The 22,693-nt window shown below is 46.4% G+C and overlaps 1 long non-coding RNA gene across 2 annotated transcripts in view; it reads left to right on the top strand.

The window, feature by feature from the left end:
* Window positions 1-22,693, top strand: part of LOC146811662 (uncharacterized) — a 154,550-nt gene that overhangs the window by 3,045 nt on the left and 128,812 nt on the right. The window contains exon 2 of one of the 2 annotated variants that reach the window (XR_014966768.1): window positions 3,694-3,862. The exons of the other annotated variant lie outside the window; for it this stretch is intronic. This is a non-coding gene — a long non-coding RNA (uncharacterized LOC146811662). The remainder of the gene's footprint in view (window positions 1-3,693; window positions 3,863-22,693) is intronic. 2 annotated transcript variants of the gene reach the window in all.

Genomic DNA, 22,693 nt, shown 5'->3' with positions numbered 1-22,693 from the left:
TTCTGCTTTTCCTTTAGTGGCGCAGCTAAGTGGGGGCGGTCCGCCCCAGGCGGCACTATTTTGTTGACGGGGGCTGCCTAGCCCTGGACCGTGTCATGTATGTGCATGTAACTTGCATGATCGAGGTAGCTATTAGCGGCGATACTACATGTCTCTCGGACCTCTTTCAGGTGCTTGCCGTCCTTTTTCCCCAGCACCCCCCCCCAGGGGAGGCGGCAATCTGAAGGATAGCCCCGGGCGCCACAAGCTCTAGCTACGCCTCTGCATCAAGGGTTATTTCTCTGTAGGTCTGGTGGGTGCATGACGTTAAGCTTCAAGCCTTGCGGCTTTGGGAAGGCGTAGGCCAGAATGCACCCGTTCGCTCGCACTGGCTGTAGGCCTGCTGCTCTATACACATCTCCTTTTATTGTTTTTAGATCTGCGATTATTTAGAATACATTTTAATGAATTAAATTGGTGATTGATTGCACTTATACATACTTTCCCTTGGTGATTGATTGCACTTATACATACTTTCCCTTTGCCTTTATTCGCAAGCTATCTGATTCCAGATACTTGAGTCTCTTTGCTCAATCTCGTACTCAGAGGGATCAGAATTATCAATGCAGGGATTAGAGGCCTTAGATATTTTATTAGGAGGTGGGGTTTCCCGGGCTGCTTCCACGGTCTTATAACCATAGTTTGTTTTATAACAAAGTCAGGAATTGTGACTGCGCATAGGCCTGGTGGTGGTGCTGTTGGCCCCGCCTTACTGTTCATAACATTGCAGTTTACTTGTAATGCCTCACAAATACCAGGATATCTAGTTTATGGGCTAACAAAAGGGCAGACGTTTCTTTAGCCTTCCTCAAGGTTTATTTACACGCCACACTGGCATAGTTTAGTGGTCTCAGTGTAGACAGTGCATATGGGTGCAAGAGTAATGTTTTGCAGTGTAAGGCTGGCAAGCTATTATGAAATAGATGTACCCAGTCTCAGCAGACCAATCTCGGGTAAACAAAGTATTACATCTCGTTCGGCACGCAAATGAACTGTCGTGTGGGCTGGAGTTTGTGCGAGGTTTGGATCAAGGGGCTGCCCTTAGTGAGGTCATGGCATACGCATTTACTTTATTCAACTTGCTACCATCAAGAGCCCCGGCTTGCTGTAGGTGTAAGGTTATGGGTGGATCATATATATGGATGCATTGACAGAAGAGGGTGAAATATGCTGCACGCTATGCCAAGCATACATTTCAGCTTGAATGTTTTTAACCCAATGACAAAGACAGAGCAAGTGTTCGGGTCAGAATCATCAGGCCGCAGGGTGGCACGTTAAAATAATTTTACACCTGCAGGTGGCGCTTTTGAATAGGTGCATGCTAATTATGCATCTAACAAGGTGGTATCTGGTGTTTTATCCGGCCTCCACCCCTCGCTATCCTCGTAAGGGAGTTGCAAGCTAATCGTGAGGTCAGGCGTGCAACACCCATTGGGCTCACCGGGCTTCAGCCCCCCCCCCCCTCATGTGTGTCAGCCCGGGGACGGGCATAAATTCCAGTACGGAAGGAGGGACACATGGCACTTACAAGAGGACATCCTTGCTCAATGTCACATATTTTGAGCTTATCTGATAGTAAAGCGGTCACACGTCACAGTGGGATAATTACCAGTTTAGAACAGGCCATTGGGGGGGGCGTGGCTTGGACGCCAATTAAGATGGCCGCCTAGATCCGGAGCTCCGCCGCACCGGGATGGACCCGGATTGATAATCACAGTTTCCAGCCTCTTTTCTCAACGCCGCAGAGACGGTCCAGCTAGCAGAACGGGATGTGCACCTGGGGAGCCAAGGGTGATCCCTCTTGCGTTCAAAACACGCTATCTTCGTCGCGCTGAATGCGCTCCTCAGAACGCCCGCCATTTTGTCTCCTCAGCAGCGCTCGCCTGTAACCAACGCGCGCACCTGGAACAGCAAGTTTTTTCCCTGTTTTCAGACGCGCTCTGCTTTCCAGGACAATGTGGAGTAACTCCTACTTCCCAATCGCTTTTCAAGGAGCAGCTGTGTGAAGAGCTCACTACAACTTCCCTGGTAGGTGAATATCTCTGTGGTTTTGAGCTTTTCCCCGAGGATTACATGATTACATGTCTACTTTAATCCTTCAGAGAATGACTTAACTTATTTTTCTACGCTTTTTGTGACGCTTGGAGATGGATTTTAAACCAGGGGCTCTTTTTCTATGACTTACATACAATCTTGAGGATACCTCTGCCAAGCCTTATGTGGTACTAAACGTGGTATTGGACATCCATATTTAATTGCTTACTATGTGTGGAAACACCTCCTAATATTTGCTCACATCATTTTCAACCCAGGAGTTTTTCTATGACCTTTCCAAGTCTCCTCTATCACTTCGGATAATCGCTGGGCTATTTGGATCTGGTCTGGTCATGTAGGCATATTGATAACCCCTGCCTCTGAACCCAGATTGTTTGTGTTGGCTTGCTTATTTGACTTTCGCTCACTATCATTGGCACGTCTCCAGCTTCTATGGGCAAGCTTCGCAATCCGAAGTTTGTCTTTGTGCCTTCGAAGGCTCCGCCTTCCTCTGCCTCTTCCTCACCATCAGGCCCTTCTCCTCAGTCTCCTTCCACAGAGCAAATGGCGACAGCAGGTCCCTCCCGCTCTTCTTCATCACAATCTTCTTCCAGCAAATCTTCTCCTCCTGTTTCCTTACCTAAGCGCATGAAGCCGGACTCCTCTCCTCCGCCACCTGAGTCATCTCCACCCCCTATCTCTATGGAGTTGATACTTGAGGAGATTCGCGCCTTGCGCCCATTCGTGGAGGAGACTAACGCTAAGATGCAGCTTTTTGAGGACAAATGGTCAACTATGGAGGCCCGTGTTTCTTCTGTGGAGCAGCAGGTTCCAGAAATTCAGTCAAATTCCCATCGCATTTCCTCTTTGGAGAAGTCTCTTCTTGCCCTTCAGCAGCATACTGAGGATTTGGAAAACAGGAACAGGAGGAATAACCTGCGCGTTTATGGCCTACCGGAATCTTTGGAGGGGGATGATCCTGTCACGTTCTTCTCTTCTTTTCTCCTGAAGTTGTTAGACCTTCCTGCTACCACCTCTCTTAGCATCCAACGAGCCCACAGACTTGGTCCTCGTTCCTCCTCCTCCACCAAACCGCGGGGGGTCATTATCCTCTTCCTTAAATTTACTGACCTCCTCCTGATCCTCTCCACAGCTCGAGCGAAACGCCAAATTTCTTGGATGGGTCAGAGAGTCTATCTCTCTCAGGATGTCTCTGGTGCCACTGCTGCTAGAAGAAAAGAATTTCTGTCTCTTCGCGCTCCCCTACGTTCTATGGGTGCTAGGTATGGCCTTTTTCACCCCTGTACCTTCAAGGTAACTCACCAGAACAATACTTGGACTTTTCAAGACCCGGCTGAGCTCAAGAAATTCATCCACACTCAGACTAATGCTGGCATGGACACATCCAATCCTCCTACTGGTTGATTATTTACTTGATCGGTCTTTTTTCCTTACAGGTTCTTGCTGGAGTTTTTCCCTTCCTAGTTGATTCTCCTTTTATCTGATGTGATTACATAACGGTTGTCGTTTGGGGTTTCTGTTTTTGCATGTAATTGTTTGTTTGTTACTGTTTACCTTCCCATGATCCCTGCATAACATGTTTCTTTTTCCTCTCCCCAGATTCTCTGTTTGGCCAACCCTCGTGTAATCCTCTCCATACCATTTAGTCCGTCTTCCTCATAATCCGTCCTGTTGGGGTGGGTTGTTGCTCTCCGGCTCGGAGGGCTGTTCTTGTCGAATCCTCCCACACCCCATCGTCGTCATCTTCTCATCTCCCTTCCCCCTTCAGGTATGTTTCCTTCAGTCGTCCGTTTTGGATATGTACTGTATCTTCTTCTTCTCCTTTTTCTTGCCCCTTTCCTTCCTTTCCTCTTTCCTTGCTCTCTCTTTCACCATGTTCTACGACTTTCTTTTGTCTTGCTCTTGTCTTTCCTCTGCTCGTTATTCTCCTTTGTGGCGTTTTTTTTTGGTTTTACTCCTTTTTTCTCTGTTCCTGACACACTTTATTGTGATTTAATTTAAAGTTATTTCATGGAATGTGAAAGGTTTTATTAGCCCTATTAAGCGGCAGAGAGTGCTTTCCCATCTAGCCTCTTATACCCCTGACTTGGTTCTTTTGCAAGAGACTTATCTCTCTGAGGCGGAGTCTCTTAAGTTAAAAAGAGGTTGGGTGGGAACGGTTTTATTTTCTCCTACCTCTAACAAAAAGAATGGTGTGGCCATTTTGTGTCACAAGAAGTTGAAATGTAAAGTTCTCTTTCAAGAAAATGACACTGAGGGTCGTTGGGTCTTAGCTAAGTTGTTAATTAATTCTGTTTCCTTGACTGTTTTTAATGTATATGGCCCCACTCACCCTGATTGTAACTTTTGGCCTCTAATAACTTCTAAATGTTTCCAACACAGTGATTCTTTGTTCATTCTAGGGGGGGATTGTAATCAAATTGTTGATCCGTTTCTTGATCGCAAATCCTCTGCCCGCTTCACCCCCCACAAATCACATACACAATTCCTTGACACTATCTCCAAATCTCACCTTCTTGACTCTTGGAGACTGTTCCATCCTGACTCTTTAGACTACTCGTTCTTCTCACCCCCTCATGCCTCCTTCTCCCGGATTGACTATATATTACTCTCTCAATCTCTCTCTCAAAATCTTCTTTCCTCATCTATAGAGCCGATAGTTATCTCAGACCATGCTCCTATTGTCACCGTTTTTGATCTTCTTCCCCCTCACCCCAAATCCTCCCGCTGGCGCTTTAATAACTCTCTCCTCCTAGACCCCCTTTTTTCTTCTTCCTTCCTTTCCTTTGCCACAGAATTTTTCCTACTTAATTCTGATCCTTCTCTACCCCCTCATGTTATTTGGGACTCTTTCAAGGCTACGGCTCGCGGCTTTGTGATTGACTTTGTCTCAAAGAAAAAGAAATCTTATCTTAAGAAACAAAAAGACCTTCTCTCTCATATCAAATCCTTAGAACATAAATTTTACACTTCTTCTACTCCAACTGTTGTACCAGACCTTATACGTGCCAAACTCGAGTTCAACAAAATTTCTACTGACAATGCGTCCTCATTACTTCTCCGCAGCAGCGCCCGCTATTACGGAGGTCGTAACAGGTCAGGTAAGCTTTTGGCCAATTATCTTAAGTCCCGCAAGGAGCGTAACCTGATTGATTCAATATATTCCAACGATAACCGTCTCCTCCACAAGGAAGAGGATATACTCGCCCAATTCCAGCAGTTCTACCAATCTCTTTATACCCCTGAATCCCCCCTTCGGCTACTCTCATTCAATCCTACTTGGACAAAATTCCTGCCCCCTCTACCTCTCATCTTAATTTCCCTGATCTTGAGCTTGACCTCTCTCTCACCGAATTGGACAATGCCTTAACATCTCTAACCAAGGGTAAATCTCCGGGTCCGGATGGTTTTTCTGTGGAATTTTATCTACATTTTTCAGATCTTTTGCTTCCCAAACTTCTCTCTCTTTTTCAATCCTTCTTCACCTCCGGCACGGCTTCTGGTACCTTTCACGAGGCTACCATCTGCTTAATACCCAAAGATGGTCGTGACCCGCAATTCTGTAAGAACTATCGCCCAATATCCCTCGTTAATGTAGATTATAAATTATTTGCTAAACTTCTTGCCCGACGTTTAGATTCTTTCCTCCCACACCTTATCGGTAAGGAACAATGCGGTTTCGTAAAGGGTAGACTTACCTCAGATAACTCCCGTCTCTTTCTTAATGTTCTCAACAAAGTACCTTCTCTTAACTCCTCTCTAGCTGCTATATCAGTGGATGCCGAGAAGGCTTTTGATAGAGTAGATTGGTCCTTTATGTTCGCCTCCCTTCGTTGGCACGGCTTTGGCCCTAATTTTATCTCTCTTGTTTCTCTACTTTATTCCTCTCCTAAAGCGTCTGTATTAGTTAACGGCCGAACGTCCTCTTACTTTCCTTTGCAGCGTGGTGTCCGCCAGGGCTGTCCTCTATCCCCTTTACTTTTTGTTCTGGCTTTAGAACCGTTTCTCTCGTCCATTAGAAACAACATTTCTATTTCTGGCTTTCCTTATGGTAAAACCCACTTGAAACTCTCTGCGTACGCAGATGACATTCTTTTGTTTATTTCCGATCCTGACCAATCCATTCCGGCCTTATTAATTGAGTTTAACTCCTTTTCCCAAGTTTCTGGATACAAGATCAATTCCGATAAAACTGAGATTCTCCCTCTTACTAAATTTTGTCTCCCTCACCAGTTTTCGGCTACCGGGTTTGCATGGAATCCCTCTAAAATTAAATACCTTGGAATCTGGTTCTCCAACTCCATTTCTTCATCTATTCGGCTCAACTTCACTACCGTAGTATCCCGTATAGATAAGTTGCTCTCTTCTTGGAATCCCCTTTTTCTCTCCTGGTGGGGTCGGCTAGACTCGATCAAAATGAGGATCTCTCCCATTCTCATATACATTCTTTCCATGCTCCCCGTTCATATCCCTGATGTCCATTTCAAACGCATAGATTCCTGTCTCTCTAAGTTTCTTTGGAATAATAAAAAATCGAGAATTGCGCTTACTGCCCTTCGTAAACCAAAGGCTAACGGCGGAATCAACTTTCCAGATTTCCGTCTCTACCATAAATCCTTTTCTCTCCGTCAGGCTTCTAATTGGCTGGTCCTTACGCCTTCCCCTCTAGCTCCTCTTTGGCTCTCCATTGAACGTTCACTCCTCTCTCCTTTTTCCCTTTCTGAAGTTGTACACTTCACTGCTAAGAACTTAACCACCCCTCTACCCCTGTTTAAACATACTACCTCTCTGCTACATGCTCTAGTCCGCTCGGACCCGATCTCCCGCGAATCTTTTTTGGCCTCCCCGATTTGGTACAACTCACTTATTCTCCTCCATAATCGCCCTATTTGCTGGACTGCGTGGAGATCTAAAGGGCTGATATGGGTTAACCAGCTTTTTGATGGCTTTCTTCCGTGTTCTTTTCCTCGATTCCGACTCTTGTTTCACTGTCCCCAGTCTTTCTTCCATAGATTCTCTGTCCTAATGGCCATTATACTTGAGGTCTACTATTCTCTCCCCTTGTCACCCTCTTCTGTTTCCCAGTCCTCGCTTCTTCAGATTCTCTCTGCTCTTCCCAAAGCCTCTCTTATTTATAAGTTTTTCTCTTCCCCCAATCCGACTCGTCCAAAATCCAAATTGGAAATTGCTTGGGAGCTTGATATGGGCTGTGAATGGTCTATAGTTGTTTGGGACAAGGTCTGGGTCAGATCTTTGAAAATCTCCCGTTCTGCCTCACTAACTCAGTCTATGTTCTTTCTATATCATAGACTTTATCTCTCTCCCCTCTCTATTTCTCGCTTCTCTCCTGATAAAGACTCTACCTGTTGGACCTGCTCTGCCCCTAATGCTGATCTGTATCATTTACTTTTTCTGTGTCCTTCTGCTCTAGCACTTTGGGATCAGGTGTGGTCTTATGTCTCTCGCTTCTTCTCTATCTCTATTCCGTATTCTATTCCTCTTCTTTTCTTAGGTAGTATCTCTGACGCTCTTGACATTCCTTCTAGTTCCTCAGGCCTATTAGATCTCATGTTGGCTCTGGCTTTCCAGCACATTACTTCCAACTGGAAGGATCTTTCTAAACTTACGATACAATGTTGGTGGAACTCCCTCTGTCACTATCACAGGCTTGATGTTCGCTTCGCTGCTGCCTCCACTCCTACTCTCAACAGAGATCTATTCTGGTTGCCTCTCACAACTTATCTTGATTCTATGGCTCTAAACTCGAAGTCTGTTTCTCCTTTATCCTCTGAGAACTTCAAACCCCCATGAAACACACCGGCTCTACCCTTCCTCTTTCTTTCTTCTTCTCTATTCTCTTTACCTTATTTATATTTACATTCTTATTCCCTGCCTTTCAAATATTCCCTACTCTTGGCTTATCTGCTCTCTCTATCTTATCTATCTTCTGTCCGACTATACCATTTACTCTTCACTAAGACGCCTCATATCTCCCTTTTCCTTTCTTTTCCCTTCTTTCCTTTCTCCTCCCCCTTTTCCCCCTCTTTCTTTTTCCTTTCGCTTCCCTTTAAAATTTTATAAAATGCTTTTCGTATTGTTTCCTCAGGTCCCTAAGGTTTTTGAGCTTATAATGACCCTGTAATATTTTTTTTTCTCTCCTTTTGACTTTGTATGACAATGCTCTTAATATGACCTGTATTTGTCGTTCGCTATGTTTCTCTTCAAATAAAGCATTTCAAACATAAAGAACAGGCCATTGGGTCTGCCTTGGCATGACATGGACACACTTTAGACAAACTGGATCCCCTAGAACGTACAATGCTGAAAACACAGACTTTGCTAAGTTTGACCGCGAAAATCCCCTTCTCCAAGCTGCAGTGCATCATGCTGCAGCTAGGCGTTTATAGTGACAGGCAAGAGCATTAAGGGAGCTGTATTAAGTAACAAGGTTGCTGTCAGGGAGGGAGAATGGTTACAGCGGACCCACAAAAGGAGGGCTGCATCAAAATCTTAGATCCCGATATTGTGTGGAATATTAATAAGCAAGACTGTCTGGCTAGGCTCAGTTAAATTGTTCGAACATCAATTACAAAAGTTACTAGAAGGTAAGCCGAATCTCTGCTTTGATTCCAATGGAGGGTATCCAATCCGGGAGCAACCAAGTGAACTAGGCTTGTGCTGGTTAACAAGGGTCACAGCTGGTTAACAGGTAGTGTGATCAGTGAACGGACAGGGCACACTCGCAAGCACATGGGAAGAGTGAGATACTGGTACCAATCGCTATTGGGAATGACTCACCTTGATATAGAGATACACTTCATAAGAACTAGAGCTGCTATAAACGTTAAATGCTGAAAACACTGACAGTGGTTCGCTTGGGTAAAAAAACCCTCTTCACCAAGCTGCAGCGTGTCAAATTACTCACCTGCAGCTAGGCGGGCTTTTGAAGTTGTCATCTAAACCAGTGTGCTGTGGTTCCAAAAATTGGGGAAACGCTGATATAGGGCACAAAATGGCTACAAGGTAGTAAAGATTGGCTCCATTTATTCAAGAAAGGGCAGGTAACGGGACACTGGGTTCTCCTCCTATCCCACCCTTTTGCTGGCTTCTAGTATACTTTAGCAAAAGTTGGGAATGGGACGACTTATGCCAGGGTGGGGCATCAGCATGGCGTCTCAGCACCCAATTCACAGTCAAACGGTGAGGGGCCCGCATTTAATATGGCATGGAATATGCAGGATCTGGGCTGCAGGACTCCCCGCCCCCCTCTCCATAGTGTACAGTGGCAGAAAACACCAATAGAGAGGATTTACAATAGGTCTTCCTTCGGTCCATATAAGATGTGCACCCTGTAAAGTGGGAGGATGGCTAACGGGATCCTGCAGCTAATCAAGCCTGGCCGGCTGCGTAAGTGGTGACTTCGAAAAGGGTGCAGTGAATGCAACAGGTGCACAAAGAATTTGCCTGCAATGGTTGCTGGGCAGGTTGTGGAAGCGGTCTTCTAACTAGTGTACTGCTGTCCCAAAAGTTGGGGGAACAAAGGGGAAGACACTAAAGACTGCAATTTATTAAGAACATTTGTCATTTTCAGGATTCATGGAAAGGCAGATGCTATAGGCATTACATTGGCTATACACTGGCCGCAGGGTACAGTTTCTTGAACGCACAGATTAAGTGTGTTTTTATTAAGGGGCTGCGTAAGTTTGCAGTTCCGAAGTAGTGTGTGCTGCAACTTCAATATGGAGGAGCAAGAAGGGGTCAGGTTAATTTCCTCTGCGGGTGCTTTATATGGTTATATGTTTGAACCCCCTTTTGGGATAATTGAAGCACAGAGGTAAACTAGGGCTGAGCAGACCCCAAACGTAAGCACATTGCACACAGTGCTCATTGGATCAAATCAGACATTCCAGGGTTACAATGAGCAGTAGTTTTGGATCCCCGTTTGGGTAAAAATTCTGGTCGGCGTTGGACTCCTATGCAGGAAGAGGCCAGCTGGCAAATATAAGGATATGGTGTTGGCCACAATCAGTAACTCGTTAATTAAACAATTCACAGAACAGAGGGGTTTTTGGCTTCTTGAGACACAGACCCTTCCATGCCAAGACTACGGGATGTGTCAATGGAGATTGGGTCCATTTGTCTAGAGCGGGCATGGACCTGTCTTTGTTGGACCTGGGCAACGCCCTAGAATCAGCTGAGTGTAGGTAGGAATGCCTGCCTTGGTGGGGGGCCCTGGGTGTGATGGGGGCTACACCCAGAGCTGTGGCAGAGTTGCAGGGCGATCCAGAGGCTGAATGGAACATAGGGGTACCCTCTTCAGGAACACAACAGAGGTGTAAATGCCAAATAGCCCCAGAAAGTCCATACGGTAGGACCCTGTAGGATCAACGGCGCCCCGTTATCCTACGGGCGGTTGTAAACCTGAGCAACCAGGGGCTTGCCTGGATAAGCTCTGCCCTCTCAAGGGGCGTGAGTAAACAGGTGGACTGGTGGTCCACAGGTGGGCAGGGGTAACCCCCCGCAAAATTGGTGAGCACAGATTGGTTAGGGCCACGGTGCAATTTGGCTCTTCAGGTGGGCAGGGCAGCTTAGGCGTGTCTCCGCTGCCTGCCCTTGGATCACCCGTAAGTTGACCCACCATGTTGACATATTTCATTATGCAAATAAACCTGGAGCAATGTTTCTCCACAAACAAAGTGTCTGGTGTGTTTTATTTTATCTGGAGATTGCTGTATTGGGTGGGGGGGGGAGAGTGAGTTGCCGATATTGGGACTAAGGCGCTGGGCTTGGAAGAGAGCTCTGCTACAGAGGGAAACTCAGAGACTGCTGTCTTTTTTAAGTCCCGACTCCCTCTGCGAATATTTTGCAGACTGAGCTCCTCGAGGTGAATCTGCCCTTTAGCACTTCGTGGGCAGTTGCATAATGATACTTCAGCCTCTGAACGCTTCAAAGCCATTCATTCCACAGATCTGACCCTAGAATCTCTTACTGCCTCTACTCACGGCGAATCTGACAGAGTTGAGCCTGTCTACAGCCCCTGAATGCCCTGAAACCATTCAGTTGACAAAGCGTCTCTAGAGCCCCTTAATGCCTTGAGGTAATTCTGACCTGGTAGAGTGACGTTGTTCATTCAAGAAAAGGGATATGGTACCTAAACCTTTTGAAGAATTAAGAACCTCCCCATGCCCAAAAAGTTAATGAGGTACTAAACTCAGCCGATGCAGCCAGCACCACATGTGAGTAGTCAAGGCTGAAGGTATGAGGAGTCACTGACTGCCCTCCTGGGGAGTTTGTGTGAGGGCGTGCTTTAGGTACACTTATCAAAGCTGATGTGTGCGAGGCTGCATTGAGTGCCCGTGTGGAGGGGACTGTTAGAAGCACTGCAAACACCCAAATCAGTGGTACTAGCCTGGAACTCAGTGCCTTATTGTGCTTGCATTATATATATTTAAACTGTCGGTGTAGTTGTCTTTTCCGTCAGAGGTTCTGTAGCCACTTCAAAATGCTACTGGTAACTATTGTGTATGTGGAGCATTGGCATTGCAGTTGGATTCATGTTTATGCACCATGACTTCAAAAGGCAGTTTTAGCATTTAAAGAAGTGGGTCAAACATTTTAAGTACAGCACTCAGCAAACGAAAGGCTGAGCCATCTATCAACACTGAAAGTGAGAGACATCTCTGCCACCTGTGTTCAACCCAATTAGCTATCTTTTCAATTTCCACAGTGGTGGTGGGTAGGGGTGGGCGGAATTTGCGAAATTAACTTTTGCAAATTATCGCGAAAATGTTTAAAATTATCGCAAACAAGCGGAAATATCGCGAAGATGCGGAAGTTTTTTTCCCGCATGTTCGCGAGATTTTCTGCATGGTTGCGGGTCGCCAACTTACCCATGTGGTTGCTTGCGGGCGCGGCCATCTTGTTTTGAGTTGTCTCGCGGTGCATGATCGCGAGAAGAAAGACGTGATCGCGCGATGCATGACGTCACTGCGGGCGCGAACTGTCGCGAGACAGCGCAAATGGCTAAAAACAATACAACATCCCATAAGTTGGCAGGGTATGCTCAGATGTGAGTCCCTTGCTCACTTTGCCATTGGATTCAAGCAAGCCTGGCTGAAGACGGCTGAAATGCCAGAAACTGGTCCTAGGAAGCTTGTTTCCGGTCCAGGGAAGGCATGGCTTGGCAGTTCGGGATGGACTCTTCCCATGAGGCACAGGGTCAGACTGATTTGCATATGGCCATGTCTGAACTGGGGTGGCAGAGTGGGCTAAAGAACAGTGATGGATCAAACCCAGATCTGTTGACTGGGTGTGAGTGTTTGATTGGTTCTGATGCTCCGTCCATCACCACCCTCTTTTGTACCGCTTTGTTCGCCATAAGTTGGCAGGGTATGCTCAGATGTGAGTCCCTTGCTCACTTTGCCACTGGATTCAAGCAAGCCTGGCTGAAGACGGCTGAAATGCCAGAAACGGGTCCTAGGAAGCTTGTCTCCGGTCCAGGGAAGGCATGGCTTGGCAGTTCGGGCTGGACTGTTCCCATGAGGCACAGGGTCAGACTGATTTGCATATGGCCATGTCTGAACTGGGGTGGCAGAGTGGACTAAAGAACGGTGATGGATCAAACCCAGATCTGTTGACTGGGTGTGAGTGTTTTATTGGTTCTGATGCTCTGTCCATCACCACCCTCTTTTATACCACCTTCTCATCTGGGTGGCTGGAGTGGTTTTTTGTGTGCTCTGCGGCCATTGGGTGGGCGGGCCTGCTGGTACTGCCCTGGACATTATGGTCTTCTTTGTGTTTCCGCTGGGAGTGCGCCGCATTATAGTTGGTCACCCCCCCCTAGATTAAGAACGGGCAGCATGCAGGCCGGGTACTGCCAGGCTGGTGCCCCTGCTTTTGTCGATTTTGCATTGTCTTCACGGCAGGCAGCACACACATTGCCTGTAGTGAGGCCTGCCATCCTAGTTGTTTTCCAGGCCTGGGGTTTTAATAAACGGGTCCCGGCGTCAGCTCTCCACCTGGTGCTCTAAGCTGGTCACTTGGTCTCTGCTGCTTTCTTAATTGTGGGGGTGTGGCCATGCTACAGCTTTAAAGGCGAAGGAGCTAAATGCCTTGAAATGTTGTCTTTGCCTTGTGTTTTCGGTGTGTCCGAGCCAGAGATCAAGAAGTCAGGCTCAGTCTTACGAGTGGTGGCATCTGTGCTTGTTACGGAGAGTTGTAATTCTTCTTCAGTATCTGGCTGCAAGGTGTGAGGCTTTTTGGCAGTAGATTGTGTGACAGTCTTGTGGGATGGACTGCAGGAGGCGGGGAGGTTGGTTTATAGGACGGTAATTTTTCTAGCACGGGGTAACTCGGACAAATGGACATATGTTAGGTTCACGGTATACCAATAACTGAGAATTCATCGTACTTGGTTATGTGCAGAGTGGTCGGGTCGTTGGTGCCTAGTACTTTTTTTTTTTTGGCACTTGTGTACTGATTTCATCGATCTTCAGTCTGTATGTGCTGACTGTCGGTGGTAAATAATATGCATCCAGAACAGTGGTGACCCTGAAAATCCAATTTATTAAAAACACCACAGTAGGGAAAAGAGCCTTTTGTGTGTCTGACGATCCTTTCAATCTACAGTGACTGTAAAGTCATTTTCCAACTATGGATGAATTGAAGCGCACTGATGGTCAAGCTAATTGAAGTCGGTTGAATGTTCATCGTCACCTGTCTGCAAGCGTCATATCGAAATTATTTTTGGAGATGTGCTATGGTCCTGTAAGGCTGAGCGACCACATAGTATATACAAGCTACTGATAAAAATGCAGATGTTTTTATGGGTCCTGTCTAGAGTCTCTCAAGTGACACATCTTTCAGGGTCCATTGCTTCACCAGCCTTTTGTTTATTTCATTTAATCCGCCACCGGCTCAACTTTCGTATTCTGATGGTTATGCATTGCGGAGGTCCTTACCGTGCGCTGTATCTCAGCAAATGTTTTAAATAGACCTGGGGAAGCTAAGACTTGCCTGGGCTCACCAGTAATGACTACGGCTCTCACTGTTGTAAGGCACATCCTCTTTCAGGACGGGCACGGGGCGCAGAGTTATCCCACATGCAGGTTTGACCGTACGGTTCATGAAGTGTTCAAGCCGCTAGGCGCTACGGTTCCGCAATTGGACGAACTTTAGTAGGTGGCAAAATAGAGGGTTCGGCCCTCTCGTGGTTGGTTTTAGGGTGGTGCAGTCACGTGCCATCCCAGGAAATTCTGCTCACGGACATGCTTCAGTGGGACTAGTGGTTTCAGTACACTCTGACAAACCAATTAGCGTCTCAATGTAGCTAAACTTTTACACATATATTTCTCCCACCCATAATATCAAATGTAATATCTTGCAGTCAAGGGGTGATATGCGTTGGCTATGGAGACTGATTGTCAACTAGTGAATTGAATAACATCCCCATACATCCACCCATCTGGTCCTGCTACGTGGGGCAGGGGAGTGACAGACATGAAGCAGGAAGTAGGGGAAGCATGGGTCAGTAGGCCCCCAACTGACAGACTACTTACCTCAGAGGTGTAACATGAGAGTCTTGCTCGTGTTTGAATATTATTTGTATTGCATAGGGTAGGGAAAGGCTTTATCTTTTAATTCTAGTATGTATTTAGGATATGCAACATATTCGGTAGGATGCATTACATGATTTTGAGGAAAAACTGGTCATTAGCGTGTTATGACCTGGTGTGGGGCCGCAGTGGACTATCACCTCCACTGCAGGGATCAGTGTTTGACCGCAGGGTCTCAGGCTCTCATCCCGGTTACGACCCGCAACCTTACATCCATTGGAGGTCGGTAAATGGAGTACCATTGAGTTGGTAACCAGAACCAGCTGCATGTTGCGCCAGGTTACCTATGGGTGCACGTGCGCTCCTTGTTACGTATTGCTTGGGTTTAGAGAAGATAGGGAAGATTTGTACGGACGATTGATACAGGGCAGAACAGTTCCAGATCTAGGAAGTATGGAGCAGATTTGCCTGTGAAATCGGCAGCCTCCTAATTCAGCTGCTTACGGTACCTGTTGAGATACTGCTTTCCAGGGGTAGGTTTTCATTGTGTCTTTTACGAGTTAGCGAGGGATGCGGGGCCGCACCCTATGTATGGCTGGAGTCCTGTACGGTTGGATTTAGTCTGGGGCCAGTCACGTGCCAGGGTGCAGGCAGGGAAGGGCCCTGATAGCTTATATACTTCTCTAGCGGGTTGTGTTAATTACCGTTTGCCTCCAGTACAATTAACACAGGCAATGTGTGAGGAGATATTAGTTATTTGCAGAAAGGTTTCTGTTGGTCCCACGCATCATCCATATAAAGTATCCCTTAGACTAAAACAGGACCTCAAAATAAGTATTGGTGGGTGTCACAGATAATTTTGCAGTAATGCTAGTGAGCGGCTGCGGTGTTCCTTTTGGACAAAACAAGTCACTATCCCTCTATGTGATGCTTAACAGCATCCTGCCTCTTGCACATTGCCCAACTGGTATTCCCCAACTCCTCACTGCAGGGACAGCCATGGGGTCGTTTCTTGGTTTAGTGCATGGCCAGTTTATGGTCCTTTTCCTAAAGACACCATTCTGCACAGACCTCTGGGCCTACATTAGCCACACGTTTTTGTGCCTGCTTCAGGCGTGGTTGCAAAGCTTTGGTCTATCTTTCTATGTCATGTTGACCGCTGACAGACTAGTAGTGACTGGCGGGAAATGACAATCCACCTATACCACTAGGGCTTACATCATTGACTCTTGTTGAATGTAAGGAATACCCGTTCGCAACAAGTGTGAGCTTCCTGGGGGATGATTTGGTGACATTTATGTCATTGAAGGGTGTCTCTTATAATTGTCACCTCGCAATGTCACTTGACAGGGCAAGCATCCAAATGGTACGTCATGCCGGAGTAGGGAAAAATAACCCTCGTGAATTAGGTTCTCCCTAGAGAGACGTGAGGTTTGCTGATGGGAAGCAGGATCAAGATTTGTGGTAGGCCTGGTTGCAGACCCTTATGTTAATTTCACGTTACAGCATCGTCGAGCGATATTAAACAACGTATTAAGTTAATATGGCTTCATGTTTTAAAAATCTGGAGGTTTCTTTAGGCAATGCCACATAAGTGTATGCGTCAATTGGCTAGTACCAGCTAGTGGAAGGTGCATTTTCTGCAGCTAATATCACAGAAAATTGGTTAAATCAATAAGTCTGTTTTCAAAGGCTGGTATTAGTAACCCCCACCCCTTCCCACCTTAAAACTCATCCAGGCCCTAAATAATGGAATAAAAGTGCTTTCAGAAAGCCTGGGCAAACAATTGTAATACAATTTAGTCGTAGCTTCAGCCAGCTGATCTCATTGTGAGTTTCAGAGGCATGAGGGGTTGATACTTCCATGCAGAATGTTCCCAATTTGGGAGCGGGGGAAGCAGATTTCAGTGCAGGTTGGCATACCTCAAAGGTGTCTCTGTGGGTGTGATGGGTCTGTGGGTCTTACTGGCCGAGAGAGCCATTCTCACTTTGCACACTGCCTGTGTCTTGTGCTCTCCGGCATAAACATTTCAAGCTGCAATCATTAATGTCAGCACCTGCTCACATTGTTAGCGATTAGCAGCCTGCGAAGACTTGAGGCTAAATGCCACAGATTAAATGGGACAGGCATAAATTCCAGTACGGAAGGAGGGACACATGGCAATTACAAGAGGACATCTTTGCTCAATGTCACATATTTTGAGCTTATCTGATAGTAAAGCGGTCACACGTCACAGTGGGATAATTACCAGTTTAGAACAGGCCATTGGGTCTGCCTTGGCATGACATAGACACACTTTAGACAAACTGGATCCCCTAGAAAGTACAATGCTGAAAACACAGACTTGGCTAAGTTTGGGTACGCGGAAATCCCCTTCTCCAAGCTGCAGTGCATCATGCTGCAGCTAGGCGCTTATAGTGACAGGCAATAGCATTAAGGGAGCTGTATTAAATAACAAGGTTGCTGTCAGGGAGGGAGAATGGTTATAGGGGACCCACAAAAGGAGGGCTGCATCAAAATCTTAGATCCCGATATTGTGTGGAATATTAATAAGCAAGACTGTCTGGCTAGGCTGAGTTAAATTGTTCGAACATTAATTACAAAAGTTACTAGAAGGTAAGCCGAATCTCTGCTTTGATTCCAATGGAGGGTATCCAATCCGGGAGAAACCAAGTGAACTAGGCTTGTGCTGGTTAACAAGGGTCACAGCTGGTTAACAGGTAGTGTGACCGGTGAATGGACATGGCACACTCGCAAGCACCGGGGAAGAGTGAGATGCTGGTACCAATCGCTATTGGGAATGACTCACCTTGACATAGAGATACACTTCATAAGAACTAGAGCTGCCATAAACGTTAAATGCTGAAAACACTGACAGTGGTTCTCTTGGGTAAAAAAACCCTCTTCACCAAGCTGCAGCGTGTCAAATTACTCACCTGCAGCTAGGCGGGCTTTTGAAGTTGTCATCTAAACCAGTGTGCTGTGGTTCCAAAAATTGGGGAAACGCTGATATAGGGCACAAAATGGCTACAAGGTAGTAAAGATTGGCTCCATTTATTCAAGAAAGGGCAGGTAACGGGACACTCGGTTCTCCTCCTATCCCACGCTTTTGCTGGCTTCCAGTATACTTTAGCAAAAGTTGGGAATGGGACGACTTTTGCCAGGGTGGGGCATCAGCATGGCGTCTCAGCACCCAAGTCGCAGTCAAACGGTGAGGGGCCCGCATTTAATATGGCATGGAATATGCAGGATCTGGGCTGCAGGACTCCCCGCCCCCCTCTCCATAGTGTATGAGAGGGTAAGGCAGTTGGCATGCAATGCTATAAGCGTTGACAGGTGCCAACATATGGCAGAAGAGTACAGTGGCAGAAAACACCAATAGAGAGGATTTTCAATAGGTTTTCCTTCGGTCCATATAAGATGTGAACCCTGTTAAGTGGGAGGATGGCTAACGGGATCCCGCAGCTAATCAAGCCTGGCCGGCTGCGTAAGTGGTGACTTCGAAAAGGGTGCAGTGAATGCAACAGGTGCACAAAGAATTTGCATGCAATGGTAGCTGGGCAGGTTGTGGAAGCGGTCATCTAACTAGTGTACTGCTGTCCCAAAAGTTGGGGGAACAAAGGGGAAGACACTAAAGACTGCAATTTATTAAGAACATTTGTCATTTTCAGGATTCATGGAAAGGAAGATGCTATAGGCATTACATTGGCTATACACTGGCCGCAGGGTACAGTTTCTTGAACCCACAGATTAAGTGGGTTTTTAGTAAGGGGCTGCGTAAGTTTGCAGTTCCGAAGTAGTGTGTGCTGCAACTTCAATATGGAGGAGCAAGAAGGGGTCAGGTTAATTTCCTCTGCGGGTGCTTTATATGGTTATATGTTTGAACCCCCTTTTGGGATAATTGAAGCACAGAGGTAAACTAGGGCTGAGCAGACCCTAAACGTAAGCACATTGCACGCACTGCTCATTGGATCAAATCAGACATTCCAGGGTTACAATGAGCAGTAGTTTTGGATCCCCGTTTGGGTAAAAATTCTGGTCGGCGTTGGACTCCTATGCAGGAAGAGGCCAGCTGGCAAATATAAGGATATGGTGTTGGCCACAATCAGTAACTCGTTAATTAAACAATTCACAGAACAGAGGGGTTTTTGGCTTCATGAGACACAGACCCTTCCATGCCAAGACTACGGGATGTGTCAATGGAGATTGGGTCCATTTGTCTAGAGCGGGCATGGACCTGTCTTTGTTGGACCTGGGCAACGCCCTAGAATCAGCTGAGTGTAGGTAGGAATGCCTGCCTTGGTGGTGGGCCCTGGGTGTGATGGGGGCTATGGCAGAGTTGCAGGGCGATCCAGAGGCTGAATGGAACATAGCGGTACCCTCTTCAGGAACACAACAGAGGTGTAAATGCCAAATAGCCCCAGAAAGTCCATACGGTAGGACCCTGGAGGATCAACGGCGCCCCGTTATCCTACGGGCGGTTGTAAACCTGAGCAACCAGGGGCTTGCCTGGATAAGCTCCGCCCTCTCAAGGGGCGTGAGTAAATGGGTGGACTGGTGGTCCACAGGTGGGAAGGGGTAACCCCCCCAAAATTGGTGAGCACCAATTGGTTAGGGCCATGGTGCAATTTGGCTCTTCAGGTGGGCAGGGCAGCTTAGGCGTGTCTCCGCTGCCTGCCCTTGGATCACCCGTAAGTGAATCTGCCCTTTAGCACTTCGTGGGCAGTTGCATAATGATACTTCAGCCTCTGAGCACTTCAAAGCCATTCGTTCCACAGATCTGACTCTAGAATCTCTTACTGCCTCTACTCACAGCGAATCTGACAGAGTTGAGCCTGTCTACAGCCCCTGAATGCCCTGAAGCCATTCAGTTGACAAAGCGTCTCTAGAGCCCCTTAATGCCTTGAGGTAATTCTGACCTGGTAGAGTGACGTTGTTCATTCAAGAAAAGGGATATGGTACCTAAACCTTTTGAAGAATTAAGAACCTCCCCATGCCCAAAAACGTAATGAGGTACTAAACTCAGCCGATGCAGCCAGCACCACACGTGAGTAGTCAAGGCTGAAGGTATGAGGAGTCACTGATTGCCCTCCTGGGGAGTTTGTGTGAGGGCGTGCTTTAGGTACACTCTTATCAAAGCTGATGTGTGTGAGGCTGCATTGAGTGCCCGTGTGGAGGGGACTGTTAGAAGCACTGCAAACACCCAGATCAGTGGTACTAGCCTGGAACTCAGTGCCTTATAGTGCTTGCATTATATATATTTAAACTGTAGATGTAGTTGTCTTTTCCGTCAGAGGCTCTGTGGCCACTGCAAAATGCTACTGGGAACTATTGTGTATGTGGAGCATCGGCATTGCAGTTGGATTCATGTTTATGCACCATGACGTCAAAAGGCAGTTTTAGCATTTAAAGAAGTGGGTCAAACATTTTAAGTACAGCACTCAGCAAACGAAAGGCTGAGCCATCTATCAACACTGAAAGTGAGAGACATCTCTGCTACCTGTGTTCAAGCCAATTAGCTATCTTTTCAATTTCCACAGTGGTGGTGGGCCTCAATGTCATAAATTCTGTAAGGGGTTTCAGATAGCAGCGCTTTAACCCTATGAGCTATCTTGCAATGCACTTTGACAGGGGAGCAGGTGCTAATTGGCCCTAGTTGCTGGTGGCGTTGCAGCAATTAAAGGAGCGTTCTTAATAAATCAGTTTAGTAACGTTCCATTTCAGGGGTTTGGGGGCAATTTCAAGGCCTGTCTAGAGCCTCTCATAGCTCAAAAGGAGGATATTTCTGATATTTTTCTCTTTATATGGACTTCATCTCATGGTTTTACTCAAGAAAAAGTGTCACTCATTTGAGCAGTATGCCTCTTGTGCACACAGGGAAACGTCACACCTAGGCAGTGTGGAAACTTGGCAGCTATGTGTATTAAGCAACATGCGAGCAGGGTTGGAAAGAAGCATACCTTCACTCTTGGTTGTTAACTGTTAACTCACAATCAGGTTTTAGGGCGGGTTACAGCACCGAGACAGCTCTCTTGGAGGTGGTAGAATCTATTCGGGAGACGATGGACACAGGAAACTGTGCCATGCTCATGCTGCTTGACTTGTCGGCAGCTTTCGACACGGTCTCTCACAAGATTCTGCTGAATAGGCTCCACGCATTAGGAGTCACAGGGACCGTGTTACGCTGGTTCCAGTCGTTTTTGGAAGACAGATCTCAACAAGTCTTCCTCCCTCCACATGTTTCCAGCCCTAGGACACTGCTACAAGGGGTCCCGCAGGGATCCGCCCTGAGTCCTTCCCTGTTTAATGTGTACCTGGCCCCACTAGCATCTATTGTGGAAGATCTGGGTGTCCGTGTTGTCTCCTACGCAGACGACACTCAACTCATCTTTTCCTTTAAAGAACAGAGTGAGAATGCTTATACCAACTTCAGGCAGTGCCTTCTGAATATTTCATCTTGGATGACAGACAACTGCCTGAAGTTGAACACTGATAAAACTGAGATACTGTTTTTTAATCAACCTCTCCCTCCTCAATCTGAGCTATGGTGGCCAGCAGAATTAAACCCTCCTCCGATTCCGGTGAACTCAGCCAGGAATCTGGGTTTTAGAATTGACACCCAACTAAAAGGCAAGGCTCAAATATCGTATATATCTTCCCAATGCTTTTGGAAACTGAAGGCACTGCGCAGGTGCCTTCACTTTCTTCCTATGGAATGCAGGAAGACAGTGGTCCATGCGCTCATCACCTCTCAGTTAGACTATGCCAACAGCCTTTTCATTGGTCTCCCTGACTATCTTTTTAGGAGACTTCAAAGGATCCAAAATGCTGCCGCGAGACTTATTAGAAATGTACCACTACGGTATCACATCACCCCCCATTTGCAAAGCCTACATTGGCTGCCGGTCAAAAAAAGAGTGATGTTTAAGGCCCTGGTCATAGCCCACAAAGCACTCAGAGAGGTTGGGCCTCTCTATCTGAGACACAGGCTCCAAAAATATCAGAATGCTAGAACTCTGCGTTCCAGCAACCTGAATCTCCTAACCATTCCACGTTTTAGGAAAGTAAGGTCGGGGGGAAGAGCCTTTGCAGTAAAGACAGCCACGCTCTGGAATCTGATGCCTAACTCCCTGCGTCAGATAAAGGAGGAACTTCCTTTCAGGAAGGCTCTTAAAACATGGCTGTTTGGCCTATCTGTTATCCCCTAATTTCACTGAATCCCTCCCCGAGCTAATTCCCTCTCTGACTGGATGCTAGCGCCGGGACACCTCCGCTGGAGGTAGCTGTCGCGCTCTACAAATGCTATAATAATAATAATAATTGGTTGTTAACTGCTGATAGCATTTGGTACATTTTGGTTTATACAATTATTTAATTTACTGCAGTCCCAAAATGGCCATTGCAGGCTTTTTTTGTTTGTATATCCTAGTTGAATAGTTTGAGAACAATTGGAAGCAAAAAAGTGGGAAGACTATCCAGTGAACGATGGGGCTTCTGGAAAAAACAACAAGTGGGAGAAAACCATATGGAAAACTATATTCCTTTAATTGTTTTTTTTTGTTTTGTTTTATATAGCCCGAACTAGACCCGAGACATCGGGTATCAGAGCGCTTTACCTGAGCACGGATTTTCATTACACAAGGGCACATTAATTTTTTTGTTAGGCACGGGGTGATTAAGTGATTTGCCCAGAATCACAGGATGTTGAGCGTCCTTGCTGAGACTCGAACCTGGCTCCCCAGCTCCGAGGTCAACCGCTCTAGCCGTAAGGCTGAAATTATCATGCAAAATATGTCTGGACATGGAGGATCACTAATATTTTATCCTCTATGTCCTTGTTGCTATTAATTTACACAAATTTAATTATAATATTTAATTTATTATTTTTCTTGGATACAGACCTATTTCTCCCTTGAATTGGAGCTTACAGGCCATTCTCTTCGTTGCCATTGCACTGATCTCTGTACAGTGCTATATAGGTGATCCTTTTGACCATCCCTTTTATACCCAAGCCGTTTACACAATTTATTAAGTACCTCATTCT

Source organism: Triturus cristatus, chromosome 7 (genome assembly GCF_964204655.1).
Source record: "Triturus cristatus chromosome 7, aTriCri1.1, whole genome shotgun sequence".
NCBI classification, from domain to species: domain Eukaryota; kingdom Metazoa; phylum Chordata; class Amphibia; order Caudata; family Salamandridae; genus Triturus; species Triturus cristatus.
This window is presented reverse-complemented; position numbering and strand designations above follow the sequence as displayed.